The sequence below is a fragment of the Panthera uncia genome, chromosome A2 (assembly GCF_023721935.1).
Source record: "Panthera uncia isolate 11264 chromosome A2, Puncia_PCG_1.0, whole genome shotgun sequence".
Lineage (NCBI taxonomy): Eukaryota > Metazoa > Chordata > Mammalia > Carnivora > Felidae > Panthera > Panthera uncia.
In genome coordinates, this window is record NC_064816.1 from 136,059,146 (window position 1) to 136,085,574 (window position 26,429).

The following is a 26,429-nucleotide window of genomic DNA, read 5'->3' on the forward strand; positions in this document are numbered from 1 at the left end:
GAATCACTAAATTCTACTCCTGAAACTTAAACAAACAAACAAACAAATAAATAAAAGTTTTGGGGAAAAAGAAGTTGACTATCTTTATAAAGCAGGTGTAGGTGGGATACCTTCTTAAATAAGACAAAAAACCTCTCTAACTGTAAAAGAAAAAAAGATGAGAAATAACAAGCACTGGGAAGGATATGGAGAGAAGTTTATTTACGCACTGTTGGTGGAAATGTAAAATGGGACAGTTGCTGTGGAAAACTGTCTAGCAGTTCCTCAAAAAATTAAAAATAGAACGACCATCTTACCCAGAAATTTCACTTCTGAGTGTATACCCAAAGAACTGAAAAGGTTTTGAAGGGATATTTGCACAGCCATGTTCATGGCAACACTATTCGTGATAGCTAAAACATGGAAAAAACTCAAGTGTCTATCAATGGATGAATGGACAAACAAAATGTAGTAGATTCATACACTGGAATATTTTTCAGTCCAAAAAACAAAGGAAATTCTGACATTTGGTACAACACGGATGAACGTTGAGTAAGTTATGCGAAGTGAAATAAGCCAGCCACAAAAGCACAAATGTTGTAAGATCCACTTATCTCGGGTACTTAGAATAGTCAAAATCATAGGCACAGAAAATAGAATAGTGGTTGCCAGGGGCTGAGGAGAGGAATGAGGAGTTAGTGTTTAATGGGTACAGAGTTACAGTTTACAAGATGCAGAGAGTTCTGGAAGTGGGTGGTGATGATGTTTGCACAACATTATACATGCATTTAATGTTATGGAAATATATATGCAAAAATAGTTTCAGATGGTAAAATTTGTTATGTATATTTTACCACAGTTATAAATATTAGGAAAAAAAATATTTGGACCAAGAAGCCTAAAAAGACCAACCATAGAATAGGGTCTTAGTTTCAGTTTGAGAGATGAGAGCTTCTCTAACTGGATAGTAGTGTTTAAAGCCCTCTCTGCACATTTCCAATCTACTCCAGGGGAATGAAGCAGGATTGTGAAAGATGGCTGCCTGCTTTTGTATTGCCCGTTGGACATCCCAATTGCACATCCCAAAGTTCTAAAACGGCTGTAAGAATTGCTTGTTTAGGGGTTCCTGGGTGGCTGAGGAGCATCCGACTCAGTTGATCCGACTCAGTTGATCCGACTCAGTCAGCTGATCAGCTCAGGTCATGATCTCACAGTTGGTGAGTTCAAGCCTTGCATCGGGCTCACTGCTGTCCGCTCAGAGCCCACTTCGGATCCTCTATCCTCTGTCCTCCTCCCAGCTTGCTCACTCTCTCTCAAAAATAAATAAACATTAAAAAAAAGAATTGTTTACTTATTCAGGAGTAACTTAGTCAGGCAACAGTTTAGACCTAAAGAGTATTTCCTAAGAAATCTAGGTGTGTAGGTCCCTGAGTCTTCTTTGGAGAGTACTGTTGTCCCCAAAGGTTCTGGGAGGTCATGTCTTCTAAATTTCCTGTCATCCATCATTGGAGTAGACATTGCTAATGAAAAACATGCTGGAATACTCTTTCCAGCCTACGTGCATCTAGCATTTGCCTCAGTCTTATTAAGTGTGTTTAATGAAACCTACCCTCATTATAGCTAAAAATGAAGTAAGAAAGAAAAATTATAACCAAACTACCTCTTTTGTTTTTTTTACATTTATTTATTTTTTGAGAGACATAGAGAGACAGAGCACAAGTTGGGGAGGGGCAGAGAGAGAAGGAGACACAGAATCCGAAGTAGGCTCCAGGCTCTGAGCTGTCAGCACAGAGCCTGATGCGGGGCTCGAACTCACAACCCGTGAGATCGTGACCTGAACCGAAGTCGGACGCCCAATCGACTGAGCCACCCACACGCCCCACCAAACTACATCTTTAACATTCTAGTCAAAACAATTGTATGATTTAGTATAGCTATTCACGTTTTAAGTTGTTGCTTTAACAAAATTGAGGCAAAGAGAAAGAAGAGGATACACTGTATTGTATCTACACTCGTATAATATGGAAGGTCATTTGTCACTAGCATAGAATATACTCTCATTAACTTTTTGTTATTTTATTTTTTAATTTTTTTAATGTTTATTTACTTTTGAGAGAGAGAGGCAGAGCACGAGCCGGGGAGGGGCAGAGAGAGAGACAACACACACACAGAAACTGAAGTGGGCTCCAGGCTCTGAGCTGTCAGCACAGAGCCAGACGTGGGGCTTGAACCCACAAACCGTGAGATGACGCCCTGAGTCTAAGTTGGGGGCTTAACTGACTGAGCCACCCAGGCACACCTCTCGTTAACTTTTTAGAATAAAATTTATGCCAAAGCATTTTTGAAATGATAGGCTGCAACCTTAGCTTGACAAGGCTTATTTCACATCTGAATTGCTTCTCTCTTAGAATTCAGTCCTCAAGGCAGAGAAGAGTCTGCCTCTGACTCTGTGCCTTCTCCATCAATGAGACCTCTGTCAGCACCGTATAAATAATTAATTATTATTAATAACCACCATCACCGTCATCTCTGTCTCTCACTCCTGAACGTAGCCAGCACTTTTTTGATGAACTGCAGGGAACAGGTTTATTATTTAGTTGCTGTGATGAATAGGAAGTGGCAAGCATGCCCAGGGCCACAGAAAAATTCCAATAATAATAAGTGGGTAGAATAGCTTCTGTGCCGTGTGAATACAAGGCTATTTGCAACGTAAATATTTTTCAGTGACTTGAAAATTATAATTAGGATATTTTGAGTTTCAGCCTCTGTAGAGTGTCAGGAATTTAGTTTTGGGTTTTAATCAATAAGCAGATTTTTGGTGAGTTTTTCCTACTTGTGAAGTGCCTCAAGCAACACATTCTGAAAGAGTGCCCTTTTTTCCTCTCTATGCCTAAAACTAAGCTCATGTCAAGAAACCATTTCCTTCCTTTTCTGATTATATTGATATATTTATTTTCCTTCTATCTTCTCCAAATTATTCTCAAAATGTACAATTATTTGAAAAAATGAGGAATATATATATGTATATATTACATATACATATATACATAATATATATGTATATATTAACATTCTGACAGATCCTTTAGGTGGGATAGGAAATAGACAATGGATTTCCTTTTATTAACCGTTACGGAAATCTTGGTGTTTAACGCTCTTCACACACACACACACACACACACACACACACAGTATCTAATGAAACAAAAAAACACCTGGAAATAGTGAAAATGAATAGAAAATTCACCAGCAATGACAAAACAGAGGAAGTCATACTACATATCCTAAACCTCAAGGGGTAGTAGGGAGGACAGGATCAAAGGATTCAGGGGAGGTTCCTAGCCCCACTTCCACTACCACATGCTAGAAGCAGCACAGGTGAGTTGACAGCATCCTAAAAACACTCTCAAATCGTCTGATAATTGCAGAAAAGTCACTACGGTGGTTTCTTCACTGTTTCCCCATTTCAGATGAGGGAGAGCAGAAATGTTGGCGAGGAGATACAAATAAACAATGAGAGCGAAAGCCCTTTCATGAAATACTCCACAGTTCTTTGGGGAAAGATTGGAACGCCAAGAGTATCCTGGACATTCCACCCGTCCCAGAGAGGACAGATCCAAGTTCCATCAGCAAAAGTTTCATATAGCTTCACTTCAGAAGAGCTTTTTTCTCTCCACGTCCCCCAAGCTCCACTTCCCAGAACTACGAGGTACAGTACTCCATGAGTACGGCCTAAGGAGCTATACTAGAGATTTTACCTATATCATATTAGAACAAACAGAAATTTTGACAAAGAATCCCATATTAAACATGACCAAAATAAATGTGAAAATATATGAAGCCATCTGGTCCTGGACTTTCCTCTGTTGGGAGGTTTTTGATTACTGATTCAATTTCCTTACTCATTACTGGTGTGTTCACATTTTCTATTTCTTCATGATTCAAGCTTGAGTCATGAAGAATATTTGTTTCCAGAAAATTATCCACTTTCCAGGTTATCTAATTAAGCATTGTCATTATGAGTTTAAAATTCATAATATACCGCATGTAACACTTTAAAGTCTTGACCTAACTTTACTCTGATTCCAGAGAATTCTTTACATGTAATGAAAAACAAAAAAAAAATCTTTGTTTTCTCTTTCTATATATAGATATTTTGTTTCTTTTTTGGCTAACTTCTGAAAAAGGAAAAAAAAAACTAGGATATTAAATGTCATTATTTTTCAGTAACGCATTTATTTTCTGACCCTGTTAGAAAATTATACAATAAATAAGTGATTTCTGTCAATCTATTAAACACAGAGGAGGACAACTGAAAAAAATATGATATTTCCATGGCTGAGCATCAAAGCTGATCTTCTCAATGGAAAAGTATAGAATTAAAGTTATTTTAATACGCTTAACTTTATGTGTATTCATTTATAAGTTGCATATATACATGATGACGAAAATGCTAAGTTAAAATACTGAATAATATTTAATGAACGAAAGTAGAATAATTAAAGTCAATTCTGTATTTTTGCTTTTTCATAAGATTCTAGGGCAGACGAGGGGTGGGCATTGATGAATAAGAGGATGGTTCTGTTGCATGGAGCTTACTTTCCACCAGGAGAGAAAGCAAACCAATTAATTGTGCAGTTTGAGGTAACACAAATGGAACTGAAATTATTGATGTTGCTTAAATGTAACCACAGATTACATGGCAGGGGAGAGCCAAGGAAAAGCAGATGTAAAACCAAACTCAAATTACATTACAACACAGGATATGTAAAAAATAGAACGCAAATCAAACAACAGCAGCAAAATCTTGATTTTAAATGATGTCCTATGATTGACTGAGATTGATTTTATGAGCTATTTCTTTGAAAGGTCCAGTTACAGATATCTTAAAGATGGTGTCATTATAGAGACTTACACAATAATTGGTTCCTCCAGCATTTTCTAGTTCTAAAAATTTGAGGGGAAGGGTGTGTATCCTGAAGCAACTAAAGATTCTAACTTGGTAATCGCTTAGATTTCAGCGTGTGAGTATTTAAGAACAAAAATATGTTAAGGAGGAAAGGGCTCCTACCAGCCACACCTCTCTGTATTTTATTTCCATAGTTATTTTCAGGAAAAGTCGTCAGACTTGGAAGTGGGCAAAATGCTCCTGGGTATCCTTACAGGAGATTGCTAGGTGTTATGGCACGCTCTCTGGGGAGTTATCTGATTTCCCCGTGCATATGTAGAGATGTGCATCTCTGACTGTCTCTCCAGCCACTAGAGTGATTTATGACTTTGCAGAGGTAAAATGCTAAGTTGTAGGAAACTGGGAGTAATGCAAATTATTTTCATCTGCGGTGATTTATACTCTGTAGAAAAGACTACAAGCTTTACATTTTATTACGTTATAGGATTTTAAATTGCTTGGTGTTTATTAGCAATGTTTCAGTATTTGTAATGGACCTTATACATATATGTCTGCTTTCCAAATTCACTTTAAACTGGTTCTAATATCTTATTAATTTCCTCACAAATTAATGAGTTAAATGAAATCTTTATGTTTGTGTGAGAGTCATGGCTTACTATTTTAAAAACAGCCACTCTGGAAAACAATGTGGAGGTTCCTCAAAAAATTAAAAATAGACCTACCCTATGACCCAGCAATAGCACTGCTAGGAATTTACCCAAGGGGTACAGGAGTACTGATGCATAGGGGCACTTGTACCCCAATGTTTATAGCAGCACTCTCAACAATAGCCAAATTATGGAAAGAGCCGAAATGTCCATCAATTGATGAATGGATAAAGAAATTGTGGTTTATATACACAATGGAGTACTACATGGCAATGAGAAACAATGAAATATGGCCCTTTGTAGCAACGTGGATGGAACTGGAGAGTGTGATGCTAAGTGAAATAAGCCATACAGAGAAAGACAGATACCATATGTTTTCACTCTTATGTGGATCCTGAGAAACTTAACAGGAACCCATGGGGGAGGGGAGGGAAAAGGAAAAAAAAAAAAAAAAAAGAGGTTAGAGTGGGAGAGAGCCAAAGCATAAGAGACTCTTAAAAACTGAGAACAAACTGAGGGTTGATGGGGGGTGGGAGGGAGGAAAGGGTGGGTGATGGGTATTGAGGAGGGCACCTGTTGGGATGAGCACTGGGTGTTGTATGGAAACCAATTTGACAATAAATTTCATATATTTAAAATAAATAAATAAATAAATAATAAATAATAAATAAATAAAAATAAAGTATTATGAATTGACCATAAAAAATAAAAATAAAAATAAAAATTGTATTTAAGCAAAATATAAATTGACCTAAGTGATGCCTGCATTTTGGCAAGATGGTGATGATTCGTTTTGTTTTGTTTTGTTTTGTTTTTGTTAATAACAAAAAAAAGAGGGTATTTTAGAAAAGGTCATATATTGAATGTAAAATTCACCTTAAAATTTTATTTTGTGAGTACTTACATTTAAATTTGTTTAAATCACTAAAATGATTAACAGACCCTTAATAATAGGAAATGTGGTACATTCTTTATGACTCTACCTAAATAAACTAATACTTGAATAAAGTTACCATCACTAAAATGTACACCTCCTTATTGTTCTTAAACAATTTTAAAAGCACTTCCAACTTAGTATTTAATTTACAATCTTAACACAGAGGCGAATAGGATAATGTGTCACATTCTATTTAAAACAAAACAAAACAAAACAAAACAAAACAAAACATCAAGAGGTTAAATGGCTTGTGTTCACATAATTAAGCAGGGAAGAGTTTGTAATACTAGAACCAGAACTCTGGTCTTGTTACATGATCGGATTGTGCAGGTCTCTATCCTATAGTATATACTGAAATTATGGATGAAATGTTACTCCCACCTTTGTCAATTTTGCTCAGTGGGTGCAAGTTACTTGGCTCAAGTTGGTGAGAAGATTCTTTTTCACTAAATAATGCAAGAGTTGCAAGTGACACAGAGGAAAAGAACAAGGGGCTTTTGTTTTATCAGCATAGCTTGTGCAGAATTTGGCTATTTTATAATTTAAACAAATTTCAAAATAGCAGCTTTGGTTTTAATGTGTTTTTCTTTTTCTTTCTTTCTTTTTGCAGTTAGTATTTTTATGGATCAAATTCATCTTTTTAATCTTTCTGAATTAAGGAGCGAGGTAAAGAGCAGGGCATTCCCAACATTTGAATGAAAAGATTTTTCTTTTTCATTACACAAAACCTTGACATCTTGGGGTGGGGGGACAGATGAAGGTTAATAAATAATGAAATCTGATAGTTTCTACCATTTGAGAATCTGGGCAAACTTCAGAGAAAAGAACATTTATTATTGTATCAATTGAATAAATACCTTTCTGAATGCCTTCTGTGTCAGCCATTGTGACAGGTGCTAGCATAGAGAATACAGTATGGGATAGATTTGTTGTTTGAATGTAAGGAAATTTTAGCAAAGGAAACGAAAACAGCAAATAGAAAAAAAAGAGACAGTAGCTTGAGAAGTGCCACAACTGGGCACAGTTCACGTAGAGCATATACAGATCACGTGGAGCATCAGAACAGAGACTCAACCCAGGTCCTGGTGGGCCTGGAAGATGATGGCTCAGAGGCAAGAAATTTGTAATAAACAATTTATTTTACCTTATTTAACCTCAGTATCCTCATCTTAAAATTTCAACTAATATACTCCCTTACGGATCTGCTGTGCAAACAAACAAAAATTATGTATAGTGCCAGGCACATAAAGTGCACAATAAATGGTAACCATCATTATTACTCTTATTATGACTAATAATAAAACGGAGTTTGAAGGGTGAATAACAATATCCTTTAGAAAAGGAACAAGAGGAGATTTCATAAAAACTCTTTATCATGACTGGATCTAGAGAGGATGAAAGAGATGCCAGAGATGAGCTAGAAGATGAGGAAGAAACCAGATTACATAGAACCTTGCAAACCACCTTAGGGATTTGGAATTTATCCCAGAGGGCATGAGCAGCCATTAAATATTTCAAGCAGGGGTGTGATGTGTCCTGGTTTCCGTCTTAAGAAACCAATTTGACTACTGCTTGCAGTTGAAATGGGGCAAATTCAAAGGATACGGGGACACAACTACAGAAATATATATGGCGGATGACCCTATCTTGAAGTGGCCTGGAGATGTTAGAAATGGAAAGAAATGGATAGAGTTGAAAGTTATTTTGCAGATAAAATCCACTATTTGGGGGCTAGGAGTGAAAGACAAGAGGGTAGGATACAGAGAACTGTGTCTTCCTTAGGAAAAGGGGTGGCTAGTGGTATAGTTCACGGCCATTGGGATGCAGGAAAGGAAGAGGAAAAAGAATTGGAGGTGGAGGAAGAAGTTTCAGGGAGATTTAATGAGCTCAGGTTTGGAAGCGTTGGGTTCTAAGACAATCAGTGAAGGATCCTCATAGGGCCTGGATCTATGGTATCGACTGCAGCAGGGAGAGAATTTGCCAGAAATTTCTTTTTTTCCGAAAATTTGTCCGTAACCCTTCTTTTAAAAGTTTTTAAAAATTGTTTTATTACAGAAATCGTTTATGGTCTTGGTCGATAAAAAAGAGAGTAAAAAATAAAAGACATATATTCCTATCAATGAAAGAAAAACACTTATATTTTTATCTTTTACTTGTAGGCCTTACATATATATAATTTATACTTCACAGAAAACAAAATGTGTCAACTTAGCTTTTTGTGTTTGTTCCAGATTTTCTATGAGTTGTTAAGAATATAACATATTTTAATAGAAGAAGTACTATACCTGTAATGTGTCAGCTCTCAGTGCAGTCCATTGACTGGGGAAGTCTTATTTTTTAATTTATCAAAGAGGAAATAGCATATATTTTACATTAAATGTCTAGTTAGCTAATGGGTCTATAATTATAATTATGAGAGGGAAGGAATCCATTTAAAAAACTTTGATAAACTTTGTCTAAGAAGATGGAAACTTATCTGCAGAAATCAAGATAAACAAGTTAGCAGCATTGGGGACAATCATTCAGAGTGGTCCTTGGATCATTTTGGGGTAGAAAATATTCCCCCTATATAGAAAAACTATGATTTCTTCTACTTTTTCCTGAATAGAGATTGCATTTTACCATTCCAGGGATTTAAAATTCTAGGGTCACCTGGGTGGCTGAGTCGGTTAAGCATCTGACTCTTGATTTTCGCTCAGGTCATGATCTCACAGTTCATGAGATTGAGCCCCACGCTGGGCTCTGCACTGACAGTGTGGAGCTTGCTTGGGATTCTCTCTCCCTCTCTCTCTCTGCCTCTCTCTCTCTCAAAATAAATAAACAAAACATTTAAAATAAAATAAAATTCTAGGTAAAATAAGGCATTCATAGGTAAAATTATATATATAAAATATATGTAAAAATAAGTAGTTTAAACATGGCCACAGATTCTTTGCTACTCCTCCCGTTGAAAAATTGAATCTGGGCAGAATCTATTGCTTGACTAATAGAAAACAAGAGAAAATGCATGAAAAGCAGTATTCCTGGATTTCTGAGATTAGAGAAAGCATTGTAGCTTTTGCCTTGATCTTGTGGATCATTCATTCTGGTGGAAGAGGACTTCCATGCAAGAAGTGCAACCCTAAGACTCCATATTGTGAGGAAGCCCAAGCTTGGTACATGGAGAGAAGCAGATGCCGGACCTGCCTACGTATGGCCTAGGTACCAGGTGTGAGTGAAGAAATCTCCAGACTGGACTCCAGCCTCGGGTGCTATAATGGCAAACTTTAAGAGGGACCCCAAGCTGAGCATATGAACCTATGGGACCATGAGTGATAAAGAATGGAGCTACTAAGTTTTGGAGTAGTTTCTTACACAGTAGTAAGTAGGTAATTGGAACACATGGGTTATGAGTTAAAAAGAACCAGCCCATAGTCACCTTATTAGTTTCATACCAGGAACATAAAATATCCCTTAAATACATAGTTTTGGTGAACTGAGAATTTCTGGAGAGGGGTCGACCCACATCAAGTCCTAGATCTACAACTCCAAGATGGAGGCACTTGGACAAGTCAGTTAACCTGTCTGAGTCTCGGTTTCATCATCTATAAAATGAAAGAGTGGGACAAAATGATTTCTAAAGTATTGTGGGGACCTAAAATTCTGAGTTAACAAATTGGTATCAATAACAGCAGTCCCTGGGGGCACCTGGGTGGCTCAGTCAGTTAAGCGTCCGACTTTGGCTCAGGTCGCGATCTCATGGTTTGTGAGTTCAAGACCCACATTGGGCTCGGTGCTGATGGCTCAGAGCCTGAAGCCTGCTTCAGATTCTGTCCCCATCTCTCTCTACCCCTCCCCCACTCAGGCATTCTCTTTCTCTCTCTCAAATATAAATAAACATTAAAAAAAATAATTAGCAGTCTCTGGTTACATCTATTTTCTAATTCCCTGAGGCTCCTAAGTGCCATCATCAGCAAGAGGGAGGAAACAAGAAAATCATCAGCCCCATTGAAAGTGACTTGACTGTTTCATATATTCCCTCCCTCTCAGAAACTTTGGCTATGTCAGCATAACAGCCATGTGGTCAGAAGATATTTTGCTCAATCATAATATCTCAGTATTAGGAAAATCAGATTCATGCACGACAGGCAAACCTATGCTTTGGAATTTTTTCCAGAAGGAGGCTGTGATGAGGATCTTTGCTATAAAGGAATCAGGTGCCAAGTTAGTTTTTGTCTAAGAAGTCCAAATGCTACAAAGACAATTTTTTAAAGGTTAAAGCACAAACCCTACAACTGACTCAAATCTTAGTTCACTAGAGTGGGCATGAAATTTCTTTCTAGGCCTAATGCCTCGTCATCAAGATCCATCTAAACCTCCACCTCAGAGGACTCTGGATTTGTTGCCTGAACAGATTTTTAATGAGGACTTACTAACTGTATCTTAAGCTGAATGCAGATGGCTGAAAGTGTAAGACCCATGTTTTTCTTTCAAATATCCCTCAGGGGAGAAGTACACAAAAAAAGTATGGTAATGAAGGAAAGAAAGGTGGGAGATGCTGATAATCGTTGGTTATATAAATAATCACCTTCAGGATTCAGCATGAGACTCTGGTGCAATCTAGTGTGGACCACTGTTAACTCCCATTCCAGCAGCACGTTTGATTCTAACCCGGGTCTAGCAGCAGAAGATAGGTAAGCTGGAGGAAAGAGAAAATGGGAGACAATCTGGGAGACACATTCCTGAGACACACACATGCAACCTGAATCTTGTTCCTCTATTAGAGATGCTGAATTGGTTATTGTTGCAGAATTCTGTCCCTGCTATTACTCCCGTTACTAATTTTCTGACAAGAACGGCGTGGGAGTTGGGTAGTATTTCTACTCTGGCCATATGATTCAAGAGGCATTCCCTCTTTACAACAGCAGATGAAATCAGACTGGGCACATATACAGCGCAACAGGGTTTTCCGTTTTCTCGGTTTCTGTCTAATTTCAAGCCAGTTCTACTTGAATGCATCTGGAAACCTAGGAAATTAGGCCTCTAGGAAGGCTAATTTGCATGAGAATCAAAATATCAGGTGACAACTAAATCAGGGTGTTCCTGGAGTACCTTTTTATTTGGCGATTCACTCTCGTTTTTTTAATGTTTATTTTTAATGTTTTTATTTTAATGTTTTATTTTTGAGAGAGACAGAGACAGAATGAGAGTGGGTTAGGGGCAGAGAGAGAGGGAGACACAGAATCTGAAGCAGGCTCCAGGCTCCGAGCTGTCAGCACAGAGCCCGACGCGGGGCTCGAACCCATGAGCTGTGAGATCGTGACCTGAGCCGAAGCTGGATGCTCAACCGACTGAGCCACCCAGGCTACCTGGTGATTCACTCTTTAAGTAAAATGCGTGTGCTGTCTACCCGTGAGCAATTTAAGTAAAATTGCTAAATGATTGCATCGTTGAATGGATGTGCAGCTTGAATGTCTCATATTTCAACATTGCTTAATTTGCACCTGAGCTCCAATGATACATACTATGTAGTCACACCCCTTCCCTAGACTACACAGCCTTACATACTAATTACTTTAACCCTTTGCCCACACATAATTAATTCTTTACTTATACCTTCTACTTAATATTTCTTACCTATAACAGTCCAGCTTTCCCACCTCATTCACCTTCCCCTAATGTTTCCACTGCTCATGCTTTAAGAAACAGATCAGGTATCATCTCACCAAGCAAACTTTTACAACTTCACTAGCCTGAATGAGACACTCCATACAACAGCACTCTGCAAACCTCTTTGATGTCCCGCACGAAATTGTTTTGTGGTGGTTTCTATACCCACACTCAACCGTGAACTCCTTGAGAGCAAGGACCTTGTTTTTATATGTGTATGTTCAAGGCTTGATTCAGTTTTCTGAATAAATAAATGAATGAGAGCTAGACCTAGAGAGACCTAGAAGGGATCTTCAGGGTGGGCAACGTTAGAAGTAATTCATCATGTCTATATTAGGTTCCCATTACTGTTATAATAAATTACCACAAGCTTAGTGAACTAAAAACAACACAAGCTGGTTTCCTTATAGTTTTAGAGGTTAGAAGTTCTAAAATCAAGTGTTGGCAGTGCTGCATTTCTTACAGAAGTTCAAGGAAAGAATCTGCTTCCTTGCCCCTGCCAGATTCTGGAGGCTGGCTGCCTGCATTCTTTGGTTTGTGGCCCCTTTTTCAAACTCCAAAGCCAGCTGCGTAGTATCTTCGTAGCTCTCTGATTCTGGCCACCTTCGACCACGTATAGGGAAGGACCTCTGTGATTGTACTGGGGTTGCCTGGATAATCCAGGGGAATCTTTTCATTTCAAGATCCTTAATCACATCTTCAAATTCCCTTTGCCATGTTAGCTAAGTATCCACAGGTTTGGGGGATTATGACATGGGCATGCTCATGGCATTGCAGGCATTTTAGGCATTGCAGGCATTGTAGGCATTGTAGGCATTGTTCTGCCTACCACACAGTATTGAGTTAGGATGTCCATTAGCAAAGGTGGTCTAGTGAAAGGTGCCTTGTTCAAGGCTGGAAGGAGGAGGCTCATGACATGACAAGATAAAACTTCCTCTTGCACTTCTACCTTTAGAATTTTGCCTTCTACATAAGGGATACTTATAAATAGAGGATAAACAGGATCCTTCATAGATACATTGGAAGAAATCATGACACAATGATCCTTGCCCTCATACTGAGGAAGCTTTCTTCCAATACACTACGATTTTCTAGCCAAATGATAATAACAAATAGCAATATGCATCGTTATTTCTTTTCTTGATGGTAAGAATCATTGCTGAACCGAACATCCTTATATATCCTAGAAGAGTGACACTCAACTGCACATTTATATCATCTGGGAAGCTTTCCTTATTGAAAAAAATTTTTTAATGCTTATTTTATTTTCCAGAGAGAGAGTGTGTACATGCACGAGTAGGGGAGGGGCAAAGAGAGAGGGGGGACAGAGGACCAAAGCGGGCTTTGTGTTGACAGCAGAGAGCCTGATGCGGGACTGGGAGAACCATGAGATCGTGACCTGAGCTGAAGTCAGACGCTCAACTGACTGAACCACCCAGGCACCCCTCATCTGGGAAGCTTTCTAAAAGTACTAATGCCTCAAATCTTACCTCCCCTTCCCCACCAAAGATGCTGATTTAATTGATCTGGGGTGGGTCCTGGCATTACTTTTTAAAAATCCTTCCAGGTGATTTTAATATTCCAGAGATTTCCACAGGCATGCACATATCATAGGTAAGGCACTATAAGCTATTGACTTGGTAGTTACCCGGTGTTAAAATGAAAGGACTAAAAACTGCAAATTGTGCAAGTTCAGCATGACTAAACCATATTAAATTCTTCCAGACAATTTTCTCATATTTCAAAAAGTAGCCATAGTTCGAAATATGAGATGATATGCATTTGTCTGTAAGTTCATCAATCTCACTTTACTTGTGATATAGACACAAGAGATATATTTCAGGAGGAATGATTTAAATATACTCAGGGTGTGGTGGGGCCTGAAGACATATAAAGTAAGAAGAAATTGAGCAGTGATCTTAGTTTGCTCAGAAGGTGGATAACAGAGAGGGGAAAACCTCATTAATTGCTTCAGAATGGTTTTGTTCAGAAAGCAACGGAAGGCCGTTTGGCTTTGGATGCGTCTGAGCAAACCAAGGGGCTTATAAATAAGAAGAAGAAAGGCTCAGACTATTTCTATGTATGGAAAATGACAAGGTTTCCCAACGCATCACTGCTTTGGCAATGTCTATGTAATTATATTGTTCTTTAAAACTGCACTGCAAGATTCATTACCTGTCAGAATGGCAGCCACTTTACTTCTTAAATCAAAATCATTAGCAATTTTATTATGTAGGGAGATACTATCTTCTAAACTAGTAGCTATAAAGTTAATATCTAAGTTGTAAGATGTACTTTATCCTTATCCTATGCACCCAAATCCCTAGATTCTAAATATAATACCCACACATTTGGTTACGTATCAATTGACTTTTAAAAAATTTTTTGGTGATGATGTTTTAAAGCATTAATCCCTGGTTGGGTAGTTGGACAAAATAAAGGGAATTCAAGAAATAGTCTAGCTTCCAGTACTGACATTCCTGCTGAATGTGACTATGTTAAGAGCTTGGATTTCTTTTTGTCTGTGTTCACACTTCAGGTTGTAACTCTTGGCAATCTTAAAAAATGGCAGAGAACTCCCCAGAAACTGATGGTTCTGTGACAATGTCATCTTTTGTAGGTCATAATTTTTAATATACTTCAACATATCCTTCTGAACTTTTCATTTGAGTGCCTGCCATACTGCCTATGGCTCAAGAACAGAAGAGTCACAGTAGTAATTGGAGATAACAGAATCTTCACAAATATAGGAGTCATTAGGGATAGAATGTTCTGCGTGCTGGAGGAACTATCTTTTTGAGGTATAGTACCTGTAAAAATTTTTGATTAAGTTCTTATCTATTTGGGTAAGTCACTCAGTGAAGGGGCTACAAAAAGCATCTTTGCCAACCTGGATTTTGAGATTTAATATAAACGAGTACCTGTGTGGGTTTTCCTACAAATGAGTGAACAGATATGAGACAAGTCCTATTTTCCATATGCAGCCCCATATGTAATTTTAAGAATCCCACATATTTTAAAAGATGCTCCACTTTTTACTCTCTTTCTATTCAAAAACATCGCTGGGCATTTTTTTTTTTTTCTCTCATTGCTCCTCAGGCAGGAAAGCAGCATTGGACCATAATTAATACCCTAAATATAGTTAAGTGGAAAATATAACATGTGCCAGACACAAATGGTCCACCTGACACGTAAGCTCTTTCATATGTGTTCTTCCTCTATTTCCAGTTCATCAGACTTTGGCCTATATTAAAATGGAAGACATGTTTTTATTTTCCCACAATATGATACACAATAAAGGACTGAAGAGGAAACTGGAATTCGTCTTGCAGCTGCTTTTATTTCTGTGCCTCACTGCAAGCTATAGTAAAGGTGAAAGCTCGTGTCAGGGAGCAAGGGACACCTTCCATTTCTCTAATGCACCACAACCGTGAGACAATCATGTTGGCAGCTCCAGTCTCAGTGGTTTTATTGGGAAGAAGGGAAAAGTGCTCTAATGGTGTCCTCTGGGCTCAAAAGTAAAGCTTGTCAGAAAGACAATGCCTTGTCTTCCACATGAGGAATGGGCCTTTTCATTCTGTTTGTGAAGGGTATTTATGCTTCTTTATAATACGCGGTGTTTGTTATGTGTGCCTTTTACTGGAGAAGGTTTAAAGCTTTGCTACCAGTAGCAAACACGGCCAGAGGCAAGAGGCCACCTCCATGAACAAAGGTGGGCAAACAGAAAAAGGGGACTTCCTTAAGCAGAAGGAAATACGAAAAGGGGGGGGAACAATTTCTGGAGCACTGCCCACCCACAATACCACTGTAGGATTTGCGTGGCCTTCAATCTTTGCAGTTTCTTATGGTTTTAAATTTTCTGCCTGAGTTTGTCTTCCCTGGGACCCTTGTCACGTATTCTGGTGTTGGAAAATTAATTAATGAAGGTATTCTTTTTAAACTTGGCTGCGGTACTGCTGTGCTTCCAGAGATGCGTCCAACCAGGATCATAAATATCAAGCTTGGATGCCTGTGTGTTCATAGAACCACATTATTTTAGAATTGCCACAGTTCTTGGACATAGTCCAGTTCTAGTTCATCATTTTACACCTGAAAAATAAAAAAGAAAAAAAAAAAATGGAGGCCCTCTAGTGAGGCCCTCTAGTCATGCTTAAAAATTCTGAGTGTGGTTTTGGAAACACAAACTGAGCTAGGTGATGGCCTTAAGTGGCTCCCAGGGGCTTTTTTGGGCAGGATTTGTCTTCTCTAAAAGCAAAAACGCACATGTATATTAAAAAGGCCCTTGGTCTAAAGTACAATGACTGGAACGTGCATTTGTTGATTGAATTAATAAGACAAAATGTGATCCCTTGAAGGACTGCCTAAAATGCCTACCAATTGTGAGTTAAGACATTTCCAACGACTCCTCTGTAAGAGGTAACACATAAAATGAACAGGTAACATGGGGGAGCATCATTCTGGTCGTACCGCCATCTGAATCCACATTGCTTAGAGCAGTGCTTCCCTAGAACTGCCTAAAGAGTGATGTTAATCGCAACAGATTTTTTTTTCAGTCCAAGGCTAAATGAAAATTTAATAAAATAGGAGAGGTGAAATAATTCCTAAATATTTTAAATTCTCTCAGTTTAACATATAATCTCCTTTTTCCTAAAATGAGCTCCTTTCCATTTTTTTGATATTAAAATATGTTATGAAATAATTATGCTAATGTATGGTAAGTTTTTTCTTCTATCATCTTTATTGGAAAAAAAAATTGATAATAGTATATTTAACTGGTCCATGAAGCCAAAAGTTTGGTAATTCTTGATTTCCACACACCAGGTAGCTTTTGACATGTTAAGGACAGAGGCTAGTGGGTGAGTAGGGAGGCCCTGTGCCTGGCTGCTGGGGGTGACAATGAGGGCAATTTCACTGTCGAGAAAACTAGTGGGCTACCATAAGCTGCTACCCTTTGCCAGAAAACCGTGGCCCTTTGATTTTCTATAGCACACACAGTTCTCAGATTGTTCCTCTTTGCTATCCATTATGAAACATTTTTTATTTTCCATACTTTTTGTTCTAGTCTGGGTAGCGTATGCTTCTGCCTGACCGAGACATACTATGCCTGGATTTCTTTTTTTTTTTTTTTAATTAATTTATTTATTTGAGGGAGACTGCATGTATGCATTTGCATGTGTATGTGAGTGGAGGAGGGGCAGAGAGAGAGAGAGAGAGAGGGAGAATCCCAAGCAGGCTCTGCGTTGACAGCGTAGAGCCCAATGCAGGGTGCTGTCTCCTAAACCATGAGATCATGACCTGAGCCGAAACCAAGAGCTGGATGCTTAACTGACTGACCACCCCGGTGCCCTTTTTATGCCTGAATATCTAATACCAATGACAATAGTCAGTACTAGCTGTGAAATTGCATGAAACTTGCTTAGCTTCTTTAAATTTCAGTGACCTCTAATGTAAGTGGAAATAATATCAATAACCAATTTATAGGGTTATGGAGAGGACTGAATAACATTACATGTGTATTAGTGCCTGGCACTTACTAAATGGTAACTTATTCTTTATATAAGCTTATATATATAGAAGACACAATATATAAGTGACATATATTTGTGTATACATCATACATATAAAAGTCATATATACACACTGTATATATACTATATATACTACACACTTTATATTTACATGTAGTATGTGTATATATATGAATATGTATATATGTATATATCCAAACATATAACTGTACAAATGAATACGTGTAATGTATACAAAACACATATGAGATACTAAATGAGAATACAATAAAATTAAATGGTAAATTGTATAAATTTAAACAAGGGAGAGATAATGGGACATACTCTATACAGGTGTTTAGGAAAGCTTCATGGACTAGTTGGAGTTCTTGCTATGCTTTGAAGGCTGGAAACCAGGACAGAGGGATGAAGCAGATATTCAGAGACATTTTATAGAACGATCATGGGATCTGAAGTTGTAGGTCTTCTATTTAACAAAATAAACGGTTGGCATTTATTCTGACTGTAAAAAGTTGGTACAACGTGAATAGCAAACAACCTTTTCAAAACTAAGCTCTTCTCAATTATATCAGTGAAAAGTTTAAAACAGTAAATTGCCTTTATGTCGTGGAGATTTCTTTCTGTCCCAAACATTAAAGTCCATAGATACTAAAATGAATCCAAAAGGCACGCTTTAAGCCTGTTTTATTAAAAGAACAAATGCCATATTCATTGAGGACTTGTGGTAGTTGTATACAAATGCATCTGTTTTGCATTTCATTAACAGCATCAAAGGCATTTTTGCAGGATTTTCTGATTTGCCTTCAACTTTTGCAATACTAAAAAGCATTTAGAAATGAGCCTTTATTTTTAGAATGTTTTAGGCTAAAGTGGTAGGATATATTTAAGGTATTTCTTTGGAGATTGATTAGACTTTTGTGTGGATATTGCTAATTCAAGTCCTTTTCTAGAATCAAGATAGTATTAAACTTCATTTTGACTCCATTGTGCAGTGGGAAGCACTTTCAACAATAGCCAAATTATGGAAAGAGCCTAAATGTCCATCCACTGATGAACGGATAAAGAAATTGTGGTTTATATACACAATGGAGTACTACGTGGCAATGAGAAACAATGAAATATGGCCCTTTGCAGCAACGTGGATGGAACTGGAGAGTGTGATGCTAAGCGAAATGAGCCATACAGAGAAAGACAGATACCATATGTGTTCACTCTTATGTGGATCCTGAGAAACTTAACAGAAACCCATGGGGGAGGGGGAGGAAAAAAAAAAAGAGGTTAGAGTGGGAGAGAGCCAAAGCATAAGAGACTCTTAAAATCTGAGAACAAACTGAGGGTTGATGGGGGGTGGGAGGGAGGGGAGGGTAGGTGATGGGTATTGAAGAGGGCACCTTTTGGGATGAGCACTGGGTGTTGTATGGAAACCAATTTGACAATAAATTTCATATGTTGAAAAAAAAACATTGTGCAGTGGGATCTTCTTGAATGTTTCCTTACCAATTGCACTTCTGTGGGTTGTAAGGGCCCACCTCTTCCATAATATTTTCAAAGAGAAAAAAATCAGGAAATGGATTCCCACCCAACTCTGGACACTCACACGTCTGCTTTAAATACTTGTCACTTTTCGAGGATGCTTGTGTGCACTGGACTACCTACGAATGGTCATTTGAGGACAGGAACCAAACACAGGATCAGTTTACAGAACTTGATGTTTCAACTGTTCCACTTCAAAATGAACAGCAGGTCTCTTATCACTCATTCACTTTTACGGAGTTAGCTATCGCTTCTCACCCATCCTTTCAAACTTCCCAAACATGAATCTCCAGACATAACATCACTTCTGTTCTTAATTGTATTTCTTACTACTCTCTTCCGGGTTTTTCTACTCATTACTCTTTTTATTTTAATGTTTATTTATATTTTGAGAGAGAGAGAGAAAGAGAGAGAGAGACAGCAAGGGAGGGACAGAGAGATAGATGGAGACAGAACCCAAAGCAGGCTCCGGGCTCTGAGCTGTCAGCACAGAGCCTGTTGCAGGGCTTGAACTCACGAGCAGTGACATCGTGACCGGAGCCAGTCAGATGCTTAACCGACTGAGCCACCCAGGTGCCCCTTCTACTCATTATTCTATCATCATTCCAAAGTTAATTTGTCTAAAACTGAGTTTGTTTGTTCCCTTTTCCAAAACAATAACAAAACCCAAACCACCAAACAAACAAACAAAAAAACAAAGAAACAGTCCTAACTCTCCATCTTCATTATTCACTGTTATCAATTGAAACATCCCTTCCACAGGCTGGAGAACTCAAATTCCTCTTTTTTTGTTTCCCTCTCCTATATAGTCCTTTGAAGTGTCTTTCAGATTTAGCCTATTCTTCCAAAAGCATTAAGCTTCCTGTCTTTAATCCATTAGGCAGTGAGGTGGATCTTTTGAAGGTGCACTTTTCATCTTGCTTTACTTAGGAGTTTAGTAACTTTGTTACTTAATCCATAGACTCACATTCCTCTGTCTGATTTTCCAGGTTGTCTGTTTCCTGTTTCCACCCTATCTATCGACTCAACTTTGCTGCCAGACACGGGCCACCACGCTGACACACATAAATGCACAGCCATCTAAGTCAAACCATCCTGCTGCTTCTCCTCTACACGCCACCCTCAGCTTTCTCTCCATTCATTGATTCACACTGATGACAGTGAGCAAACATCCTCCTTTCGCCTTCTGCTATATAAACATTATGACTTAGTTTGGGGACCGTTCAAAGGGGTCCGTTTGATCTCTTTGATGCAGCTTTTCCGATTGCTCAAGTCCATCTTATTTTCTTCCCTCTTTGAAATGGGTAAAGACAGAAATTCACAAACTATTACTTAATTGTTCTGATTGTTTCATGTATATTTATGTTTTGTGAATAGTTCTGGAGCCTATTCCCTAAGAAGGAATACTAAGCACTTCTTTTTGCACATAGTAAGTAGTGATTTTTTTTTGGCAGTTGGTTGATTATGGCTCCCTGTCAGGACTTAAATATCATATTCAGGTTCTTGGTAACCATAGTCTTGCTCACTCTGAAATAATTGGTATAAAAACTGGTTTTTCAAAAAAATTTTTTTTAAGACTAAGTCAATCCTTTGAGAAGCTGAAGTGGCTTTCAGCCTGGGTCTAAAAATCATCACGTTCTTCAAAAAGTCATACATGAGAAATTCTGAAGAGGGCGCTTCACAATCTATAAGATAAAAATTCACATTTATCCTTTCATCTTTATCCAAATACATCAGTACTGAAGAGACAAGACCATAAATAGAAAAAGGCCCTGAAGGCAGCAGCTACAGACACCGAACAAAAAGCAACGTAAAAACAATGCAAGAAAGGGACTGTGGTACCGCATGTCGATCGTTGGAAACACGCTTGCAGTTAAGGAGAGCAATTCATGCCACAAATATTTATTGAACATTTACACAAGAGAACTCACTTTCCAGTTATTATACATTGCAAAAAATAAAAGATCAGGATGGAATGCAACAATAGAGGCAAGGATGTATATACTTATATACATAATCATATATACATATGATTATACACACACACACACACACACACACACACACATATATATATATTAATACAAAGGCTACTATTTCTTAGGGACCCACCATGTGCCATGTACTGTGCTTCATATATATCATCTCATGTAAAAAATCACAGAAATCCTAAGAAGTAGATATTTTTTTCTTCTTTAGGAAAGAGACTTAGAAATTTTAATTTTCTTACCCAAAGTTACACAATAACTGGTGGATATCCAGTGCATGTCCAGTTCTGACTTCAAACATCTTTACCATATTTAGAAGGAACAGTAGCACTTTGGTCAATGGAGACAAGCATAGAGGAAGTTTGGGAACAGTGCTAGGCAGGGGCATCAGCATTAGAGCTAAAGCAAAAAAGGCAGGAATTGATAGTTTATCAGTGTAACTAGATTGTTCACTACTGTTGAGGTTAGGGGGTAGATGAGAGAAGTAAGGGCGTGAGTTGAGGAAAGTCACACCATAGAACGACATTATCCAGAGTTTGGACTTTATCATAAAAGTAACAGTGACTCACTGTGGATGCTAAGCATGGAAACATAGTCAGACTTATATTTCAGGAAGGTCACTGTATTGGCAGTCTGGAGGATGGTTATGACATGGAAATTGGAAGGGCATGGAAATATTTATAATGAGAGAAGTTCGGATCCTGAACTAAAGCTGTATAAGGGCATATGGAGAGGATGCAAGAAACTCGAGAAATATCTTTTGAGGTGGAATTTATAAGGCCTAATAGATAAGGTGAGAAATAGAAAGAGTTGAACCCAACATGACCTAAGATGGTACAGACTATCCTTAGCCCACTTAATTGTTTTATGGGAAGAGAGAAGAGTGAGCCTCAGGCTGGGAGCCTCCATTTATAATTTCATCCTGGGCCCCTCAGTTATTAACGGTGAGACTTCTCTCAGGTTACTCGTTTTGGGTAATCAAGTGGATCATGAAATAACATGGTGAATATAGGAGGATCTGGTTTGAAGGAAAAGGACCAAACAACTTGGCTTGAGATATTTGTGACTTATCCAGTGAATGGTGACTCACAGGCAGATGGATAAAGGTTATTATGTTGCTGTTTTTGTCTATTTTTTGTTTGTGTTTGCTAATAGCTTTCAGACCCCAACAGTTCCTATTCCCCTTCTGCCCCCACACCTAGGCAGGCTGATAAGAAAGCCTGACATTCCCTCTTTTGGTACCAGCACAGACTTAAACCTCCCCAACCCTAACCCACACAAAGGAAGCCTCACTCCAGTCTTCCCTCCAACCATGAGAAAACTCCAAGCTGGTTCCCCTACTCTGCCCGCTCTCAAGCCAATTTAGGACTGTTTTGGATCCTATTCTGTCTCCCAGCACAGCTTCCTGATGTGAATAATAAACTCTTTCATGCCTTCCTGATGTGTCTATGATGTCATCAAACCAAATTTTGCCAGGAAAATCCGTACTGGCTCTGTGTGGGGCAAAAACAGTGTGATTTCTTCAAATGTATTCTACCAGTTCTCTCTCTCTCTTTTTTAATGTTTATTTTTGAGAGACAGAGAGAGAGAAAGAGCATGAGTTGGGGAGGGGCAGAAGGAGGGGAGAGAGGGGATCCGAAGCTGACTCTGTGCTGACAGCAGCGAGCCTCCTGTGGGGCTCAAACTCAGGAACCATGAGATCATGACCTGAGCTGAAGTCGGGAGCTCAACTGACTGAGCCACCCAGGCGCCCCCATATTCTACCATTTCTTAATGGAGTTTTCACTGATCTTCTAGAGAACTTCCTTTCTTATTTTTTAACGTTTATTTATTTTTGAAAGAGAGAGAGAGCACACAAGTGGAGGAGGGACAAAGAGAGGGGGGGAGGGAGGGAGAGAGAGAGAATCCCAAGCAGGCCCTGCACTGTCAGTGCAAAGCCTGACATGGGGCCGAATCCCATGAACCATGTGATCATGACCTGAGTCTAAACCAGGATCAGATGCTTAACTGACTGAGCCACCTAAGGCCCCTGAATTTTATTTTTATTTTTTATTCAAAAGTTGCCAAAATCCAGAAGGTCATCATCAAAAACAATGATTTTTATGACCTTTATAGTTTTTAAAAGTACCAGTCAGGACTTTTGTAGAAAAGTTCATTTCCTTTTATTTCTGAGTTGTGCTCCATTATACTGACACACCACAGTTTGTTTATCCATTCACCTGTTGATGGAACTTTGTGCTGTTTCCAGCTTTGGGCTATTACAAATAAAGCTGCCGTGAGCATTTACATACGAGGACTTATGTTTTCATTTCTCTTGGGTAAATATGTAGGAGTTGAATAGATTGATCATATGGCAGGTATACACTTAACTTTTAAAAAAATTATAACACTGTTTTCCAAAATGGTTATAGTATTTAGCATTTCTACCAGCAGTCTATGTACCTCTAATTTCTTCCTATTCTTACTAACACTTGGTATGGTCAGACTTTAACTGTAGCCATTCCTGTAGAGGTATATAGCGTTATCTCATTGTGATTTTATTTGCATTTCGCTAATGACTAACAATGGTTGTGCCTCTTTTGATGTGCTTATTTGCCATCTCTCTAGCTTCTTTGGCAAACTGTCTGTTCAAATCTTTTGCCCATTTTGGGGACAGGCTGTTTCTTATTGCTGCTTCCTGAGATTTCTTTATATATTCTATATACTACTCCTTTATTAGGGATATGCTTTGCAAATATTTCCTCCCAGCCTGTGGTTTGTTTTTCATTGTCATAGCTATCTTTTCAACCTCATTTCTGTCTGTATATTTATATGCCAGTACCACACTGTTTGGGGTAGCTTTATCATGTTTTGACGCTTGATGAGACTGGTTCTCCACCACGTTCTGAGGTCTCAAGGGTTTTCCTGGGTTCTCTTTCTAGTTTTCTTGCTCACATTAACATTAGAATTAACACACATAGTTTAAAAATCTTACTCCTATTGTTAATGGGATTATATTACACTTTGATTTACTTTAGGGAAACTGACATATCCCTCAATTGTGATATTGAGCATTGTTTTTCATTAACATGATGTGTCCCTCAATTTGTTCAAGTCTTCTTTTTATGTTCTTATATAGCATTTTAGAGTTTTATTCATATTGATTTTATATATATCTTGTTATGTTTATTCCCAGGTAATTCATCTTTTCGGATACTATTGTAATGGCATCTTTCTAATTTCTTATTGTTTGCACACATGAATGACATTGGTTTCTGCATGTTAATTTTCAAACTACTCACCCCATTGAATTCTGTCATCATTTTTTTTAATGTTTTTTTAATTTTTTTAATTTTTGAGACAGAGAGAGACAGAGCGTGAACCGGGGAGGGTCAGAGAGAGAGGGAGACACAGAATCTGAAGCAGGCTCCAGGCTCTGAGCTGTCAGCACAGAGCCCGACGCGGGGCTCGAACCCACGGACCGTGAGATCATGACCTGAGCCGAAGTCGGACGCTTAACCGACTGAGCCACCCAGGCACCCCAATGTCATCATTTCTAATACTTTTTCAGTTGATTCTTTTGAGTGTTCCAGGAATATGATTTTATTTTCTACTTTTCAATTTCTACATTTCTAAATCCTTTATCTTTTCTAGTTGTGCTATTATTTCCAAGAAAATGTTAAGTAATAGTGGAGATAATGGTCATGGTTTCTGGTTTCTGGGTTTTTTTTTTATTTGTTTGTTTGTTTCTGTTTTCAATAGGTTTGTTTCAAGTGTTTGACCATTAAGCATGATACCAGCTTAGAAATAGAATTAGACTCATTTTTATTATAATAAAAATATTCTCATTTTTAGTACCTATTGGCTGCTAAAGTGCATAGTTTAGAGTTGAGAGAGATAAAAGTTATTTGGATCATTGCAAAGCTTCTTCCCAGAACACACATAGGAATTCTGCTCTTTCTTTGTTTGGGTGGATAGAATTTTCTTCAGTTTTTGACATTCAAGAGTGTAGATTCCTTACACCAAAACCCTTTAAGCTACAACATCTCCTGACACTTCTTCACTGTCCTTCTTAGTCAACAGTCCCTATACCAAGGGCCTGGGTTATGGACAATAGGATGACGTGGTCATGACCTTTGCTCAATCTCACCTTCCATGATTCTCGGTGCTATCACCCTGGAACCTTCAGTGACACTTAGGCCAGTTCATGACTCTACACTCCAGCATTGTACTTAATGGATAGGTAGGGGCTCTAATATTGGGATTTCTTACAGTATAAGTTGCCCATGTTGGTTTTCAGGTTCCAGCTTCACTTTCTTAGCTAAATATGCTTTTCAGCAAGGAGTTTTTATTGTAGCAAATTATATATAAATCTTATAGTATTTTTTCTTCAATTTTTATACCCTATGAGTTTTCCTTGGGTATAGGATCAGGAGAGTACACTTGTCTACATTTACTCTCTTATTTCAACTCAGAAATCTCCTACATTAGTTTTCAAATGAGCATAATATGCTCTTTGCCCTTCAAAATAACTACTTTAAGAGATAATATGCTAATGCTAATGATATTTTGCAAAGACTTAAAAAAAAATCCCTCCTTTGGAAATAAGTTTAGGATTAACTTTTGTCGTGACATATAAAATCTACCTAATTACTTCATAGTCATATTGCATTTTCTAATGTAAAATGATTCCATTCAAGCACTCACCTCACCCTATAGTCACTGAATAATTCTGGACCATATTTGAAAACTAAATTAATCTCCAAACACTGAAAACTTAATACAATACTACTAACGATATTCAAAATAAATGTCCCAAGTATATTCCTTTTTCCTTTTCTCAGAGACAGCTCAAAAGGTATATTACTCTGCTATTTTCCCCAGGGATACAACTATATCCCTTAGAATTAATATTAGGCATAATTATCCATTTCATTTTTATGAGTTATTTCATTTTATGAATATTTTATGAGTTAGATACTTGTCACTCACCTTTAAAAATCTTTTAATATTATTAATTTTCCAAACTGTATTTCATCACAGACTTGTACTGAGAACAGTTTATAGCTGATACATGAAAAAGGGCCCTAGTGATAAATAAGTTTGAGAATTATGCATAAACGAAGTTAAGCAAATTTCTTGGTTTCAGTACTTCTGATAAACCTTCATACGCTAACGTGTGCTGTGACTATCTAAGACAGATACACTACACAGCATTTTCCAGATTGGGCTAGTTAACTGAGTCCCCTCTTTCCTTTTTTATCATTTATTTTCTATCCC